This window comes from Lathyrus oleraceus, chromosome 6, assembly GCF_024323335.1.
Source record: "Lathyrus oleraceus cultivar Zhongwan6 chromosome 6, CAAS_Psat_ZW6_1.0, whole genome shotgun sequence".
Lineage (NCBI taxonomy): Eukaryota > Viridiplantae > Streptophyta > Magnoliopsida > Fabales > Fabaceae > Lathyrus > Lathyrus oleraceus.
Genome location: NC_066584.1, coordinates 299,062,004 through 299,069,181, shown reverse-complemented (window position 1 = coordinate 299,069,181; position 7,178 = coordinate 299,062,004).

Genomic DNA, 7,178 nt, shown 5'->3' with positions numbered 1-7,178 from the left:
AAGATCAGCTTCTCAAAAAAATTATGAACAGGTTTGACTTCTCTTGATGATGTAACTAATGCAAGTTGCAATCGATGAGCAAAACAATGAACATAGTATGCATAAGGACAATCCTTCATAAAGAGGGCTTGTAAACCATTCCATTCTCCTCTCATATTGCTAGCACCATCATACCCTTGGCCAAGAATGTTAGAAACATCAAGGTTATGTTGAGAAAGTATATCACATATTGCTTCCTTAAGAGTTAAAGATGTGGTGTCTTTAACATGTGCCACATCAAAAAATCTCTCTTGTATTAAACCAACTTTATCAACAAATCTTAATACAAGAGCCATTTGTTCCTTTTTTGACTAATCACGAGCTTCATCAACAACGATACAAAATTTGGAATCACCAATTTTCTCATGAATACTCTTTTTCACCCTACTAGAAAGAATTTGCAATAGCTCTTTTTGAATTTGATGTGAAGTATACTTGCAATTTTGTGGAGCATTTTCCAACACAACTTTTGCAACTTCATCATTGTAGGATGCTAAAAGTTTCAATAACTCAAGAAAGTTACCTTGATTTCTTGATTTGCTACTTTTGTCGTGACCCCTAAAAGCACACACTTGTAGTGTTAACCAACGAACAGTGTCAATTGAAGTCTTGAGTCGTAACCAATTATTCATTTTTTGACTTGAACTTTGCACTTGAATAACATTTCTAATATGACCATCTTGATTCAACAAGTCTTGACAAAATTTCATTGCATTGTTGTGTGGTGAGCAAGGATCCTTCCCTATGTGTTTAAGAAAGGAACAATGTTTTCCATTCCTAACTTTCTTCCAATTTCTAAAACCCATAGAAATAAAGACAAGTGATCCGGGACATCCACTTAGTTTTTTGCTAAAAAGGTAACATGGTAAGCAATATGCGGCATCTTCAGATGGTGAATATTCTAACCATGATGGAAATATGCTAAACCAAGTATGTTGAAACCTTCTCGGATGATCCTCGTTACCGGATAAAGGATAGTTTTCTAAATGAATTTGATATGGACCCCATTTTAGATAAGCTCTTCGTATTACATCCACTTGATTTGGTGGATATTGTCAAATCGGAGGACGCTTTCCAGGATCGCGTTCCAAAGAATTTTCAAAATCATGATGCTCTTTAATTGTTGGATTCTCAAGAACTGTTTCAGATTCGGATGTCGGGATTATAATTTCTTCATCTCTCTCTTCTCTTTCAATTTCACATGCTTTCCTTTTGAAAAAAGAATCAATTTTCCTATTATTCATCTTTACTCTTCCTATAATATCATATCAGATCCAAAAATCAATTTAGGGAACATAAAAATTAAAAGAGAAAAAAATTAATAAACTTAATTAATCAACTTTAATCCGTTTTCAAATACCGGTAACTTCACTATTAGAAATTAGCAGCAACAATGATTAAATAAACCTTATTACAGTGTATAACTATATTTGTAAATTACAGTGTTATGAATTGACTTAATAAACCTCATATAGATTATTTTAACACATCAAGAAAGAAGAACCCTAAAAATCTCAAAAACACAAATCAAACAATCACTTTAATTTGTTACTTTTTATAAAAGAAGAATGAATAAAGTTTTTTACCTGTTAGATGCCGATCACTTTAATCTGCTCCGATTCCGGTGCCGGTAGTAAACTCATATGAGAAAGAAAAGAAAGGTATGAGCTTTTTACCTTATCTGTATTTTAACCTAACTTTGAATGAAAAAAAAATTTTAATTTAAAATAAGGATGTTTTAGTAATTTAATATATATGAATTAAAAAAAAAAGTTGAGGCGTGGCAGTGGCCTTCCCACGTCCCCCCTCAGTTCCACCATTGTTTTCGGTATAATTCGTAGTTTGTTTCGCAATTTAAAATATGTATTTGATTTCTTTGTAAAATTCTGATTTCAACCATATATTAACTCGTCGAATTCGATTTCATTGACCGTTAACGAAAATTTGTTCGAAATCGGTATTTTTTTCTTCTTTTTTCTACTGTGACGACAGCAGTACCCAAGCCCCAGATTTTTACTTGTTCTAGTAGCTTTAATTTATAAAAATTTCGATATATTTAGTAGCCTTAGAAAATATGTTAATCACTTTAATTTTCAATATATCAGTGGCTTTTTTTATTATATTAATACCTATGTTCTCAACTATGCATTAGATTAGTAACATAACTTATATCATGATCTGACACTAACAATACTAATATATCTGTGTAATTATTGTATTGGATATTCATGGTTGTTGTGTTGCGATTTACATCGGTTTAGCATATGCACGAGATAAACATGCTACACACAATATAAAACAATTATTCTTTCCATTCCATGTTACTAATATCACCTCTTTATCTTATCTTAATTATGGCTTTTTACTTAATATAATATAGTTACACTTCTAACTAATATTATATTAACTCTTTTTTTTAATACAATAACACCCCATGTCAATTTTGAATTGGTAACTAAATCAAATTTAAAAAATAATCATATATATTTTTCCACAAAAATTATTATAAACATGCACAATTATTTTTAGGATCATTTTGTTTTGATAATAAAAATAGAATTTTAATTCTCTTGATTAATTAGGATATTAGAAATTAACTAGAATCTTAGGTTAATTAGATTTAGAATTTTGGAATTTTAAAAATTTAGATTTAATTAGAGTTTTAGGATTAATAAATTTTAGAATTTTAATTAGGAAGAGTTTTAATTGTTCTTAATTGATTTTTAATCAATTTGATTGTATAACTTTGTTTTGATCTTGTGATTCCATTGTCTTTTAACCAATTTTCATGTTCCCTTATGATTTTAGGAATTGATTTAGAATAACTGGTCTCTTAACCATTAATTTTCATGTGATATTTGATAATACATGATTAATTTGACCTTAACATGTGCATGATCCCTTAGGTATAGCTTGTACATATTTTTAACCTTTAGATTAGGTTAACCATAATTACTAATTAACTCAAATCCTTTGATTCAAGTTTATCAAAAGCAATTTTGATTAGATGAATCCTTTGATCATGTATAATCCCACAGTCCATTCAAGTGATCAAAAGTCCTTTGATCACTTGATAGGACTAATCCTAATATTGTGGATCTCCAAGCTTCAAGTCCAGACTTTCACGCAAGGCATACTAGTCAAGTCATGCAGCGGATTATACAAAGATATATCAAAGGTCAACACTTGGTAACTACGAATCGAATGGTATGCCATGAGCCTTAAGTAATGGGGAATGATAAGACGGAGTTTCTCCTACCTTTATCTAGAGTGACTTTATGTACGGGGCGTAGGCCCTAGCTATTCGAAGCATTCACCCTCATTCATAGACTTTAATACAATGTGAATCAAACAAAGTGGCAAGTCTTCTTCACACAAAGCAACATCAACTCAAGGAGCAACAATGAGGATTCTTCTCCAATAACTTATCAGTTATGATAAAAACCACACGCCATGAGCCTTAAATAATGAGGAATGATGAGACAAAGTTTCTACTACCCTCGTCTAGAGTGATTGCATTATCCCTCATTCATAAACTTTAGTGTGATTCCTATCGAACAACTGTCAAGCACTCTCCATATTCCATTATCAATCAATCACTTATTTTGCCTCAATCATTTAGCTGTCAGCCCTAGTAGGCTGAACTACGAAAGCTCTGACTTTCTCATTGCACAGTGAGAATACATAGGCAGGAGAATTCAGATTCTCTGCGAGCTACCTTATTTATTGGTACCCTATTTATTGATCATATCTTATTCATTCTTCATTCATCAACCAATACCATCCTTTTGAGATCAATTGCATTTTTCTTTGGATTCCATTCATATTCTTTTAGAAAGATTTAATCGGAGTCCACCTTGTGAACCAAGAGTTGTTTAGCTTATTGTCAGACACTTAATTCCTTTGTTTTTGGTTATTCCAATACAATGATACCATGTCTTAGGCCCCACACTTGTTAGTTTATCTTTACTCTGTGGTTCATAGTTTATTCCTTCATGAATCCAATATATCATTCTTTGGTTTCAAATTGTTTGCTCCCTATAGTGATATAACGTTCCTTATACCAAACATCATTCTTCTTTGGGTCCCATACCTATCCTTTTAGGACGACCTAATCAAAGTCCACCCTGTGAATCAAGAGTTGTTTGTGATGTGAAACCAAACATTTAATTCCCTTTATTTTTTGTCATTCCAATACAGTGATACCATGTCTAAGGCCCCTCACTTGTTGGTTTTCCCGTTTACTCTTTGATTCAAAAGTCATTTGTCTTTATGGTTTCCCATGCTACCATTTTGTTGGTACAAGTTCTAACTTTTCATCACTTTCAATATGTTTCCTTTATTTTCGCGGTTCAACGAAGTATGAATGCTCTGACTTTCTCATTGCACAATGAGAATACGTAGGCACGAGGATGTGAATTCTTGGCGAGCACATTCCTATTTATTCCCTCCTTCTTCCGCCTTGGGGCACCATCCATATCTTTCATGATCCATATCATATACCCGCAATCATAAACCATTAACCCCGATGACATATTGTTTCTTTGGAACTAAACACCATACTTATTTGGATTTCCATATATACCCTTTTAGGATAATTGTCCACCTTTGTACCAAGAGTTATTTGGCTTATTGCCAAATATTTAATTCTTTGTTTTCGGCCCAACCATACAGTGATACCATGCCTTAGGCCCCTCACTTGTGGTTCATGCCACCTTTACTCTATGGTTGAAAATACCAATTATCATATGGATTCCAATACACCTTTACCTTTGGTTCCAAATCATACCTTATGTCACTTTTACCCAATCTTTCAGCTTTTTTCTACCTTGATTATTACTCGCTACCACTCCATTCATTTCCATTATTCACTATTCACTACATGCATTCATAATTCTACCTTCATTCACCCCATGTGATATACCATTTCTTTGAGTCAAATACATTATCTCTTTGAGCTCCATCTTGTGTCTGCTTGTGAACCAAGAGTTGTTTGACTTATTTCCAAACACTTAATTCTCCTTGTTTTCGGTTATTCCAATACAGTGATACCATGCCTTAGGCCCCTCACTTGTTGGTTCATACCAGTTTTACTCTTGGATTCAGATTTCATCCCTTTTTGGAGTTGAAATCATATAATCCTTTGGTTGAAACCATACCCTTATCACACTTCTTTTCACCTCCCACCACTAGTTCTATGAACTACGGAGCTCGGAATTCCTTATTGCACTATAAGGATACGTAGGCATGAGGGCCCTAATCCTCACCGAGAACTTTATCTATTCTCTTCTTTTTCCCTTTATTCTTTTGCGAGTAATCCTTAGATAGTAACACCCATTCAAGCAGGAACAATCAAAACGGTTCCCGTTGAGTACAACAGATCTTATGGATGCTAATACCTTCCCCTTGCATAACCGACCTCCTTACCCAGATTTCTCTTCCCCCGGATTTTATTGATGTTTTCCCTTTCCTTCGGGAATAAATAAAGTTTGATGGCGACTCTTTTGTACGTTCGAGTGTGCGACGCGTCAGGTATATTTTCACTAGCTTCAGGCATCAAATTCTACAAGAGTGGTAGATGTTTCATGGCGCACCAAAGAAGATATGCAGGTGAAATACTCAAGATATTTGAGATGCAAGATTGCAACCCAACTTTGACTCCAGCTGATCCCAAAATGTAATTGGCGTAAGATATAAATGAAGATGATATTGATCCAATGCAATACAGAAGACTCATTGGATCACTTATATACCTTCACACAATGTCTGATCTATCATATAATATAGGTATGATAAGTAGATCCATGCAGAAGCCAAAGGTATCACACTTAGCAGTGATGAAGAGGATACTAAGGCATCTGAAAGGAACTCTCAACTATGGCATTTTATTTCCTGCAACTAATGAAGGAAAAGAATGCAAGCTAATGGAATACACCGACTCAAGTTGGTGCAATGATGCTGAGGATAGAAAATTCACAGTTGGTTATGTGTTTATGTTGGGTGGTGCACCGATTGCTTAGTGTTCGAGAAAGGAACCAGTAGTGGCACTGTCATTGTGTGAAAAAAAATACATAGTTGCTTCTCGAAAAATTACCATGAAGATCGACATCTTGTATGCTATCAATCTGGAGAAGAATTCAATAGCACATGGACGAAGCAAGCACATCGAAATGAGGTTCCATTATCTTCGAGAGCAGGTAGCAAAAGCGAAGCTGAACTTGGAACACTGCAGAACTGAGAATCGGATTGTAGACATCATGACGAAGGGAGTGCAGGTCAAAGTGTTTAAGAAGTTAAGGTCTATGATGAATGTAGATAGATTAGACACAATGAATTAAATGGTGTGTTGAATTGTAATTCTTTGTGTCAAAGTAAGTAGTGCTCGACAGAAACAATGATGTATCGAAACATATAGTGTGTGTCGAGTTGTATTAGATGTCGAAGTGTCGAAGTAGGTTGCTTGACACAGGATTTCGACTTAGACCAAAATAGATATTTCGGGCCTTTGTAATTTTTTGGGTTTAGGTTATGGAGCAAATTAACTCAATTATAAATAGAGGAAGTAACCTCTATTTTCATAATAATCTTGTAATCACTTGCAATGTCCAAATTAACGAGTTTTTCCACAGGTTGTGGACAGAGAGAGACTCTGCAGAAATCATCTTCTTCCCCTATTTCAGTCAAACCCTAATTTTATTTCTTATTCAATTTTCTTTTCTTGTTTTCATCATCATTGTGTAACGATACAATCTTGCAATCAAGGTTGGTTGATTCACTCGAGTGATGAACAGGTGAGAATTCGATCGATTGATTGAATCTTGTTCATTAAGATTGACTCAGAATTACTCAAAGTTTTGGGTTTAATTCCAATAATATGGTATCTCGAGACTATACCAACACTTGAGTTCACATGAGTATTTCTAGGTTCGTCATCTTTCTCTCTTACACGCATGAGGGCAAGTGGAACTTGTAGCCACAACAATATTTTTCCTTCATGAAACAAATTTAATGTGCATGTTCCCCATGCCAACCACTCTAGGACTTGGGGGAAACTATTTTGAGATGGTCAGAGACCCACAAATACCAAATTAATCCATAGGCCCAATCCAATAAAGGTGTGAAAATCATTGACGTACATA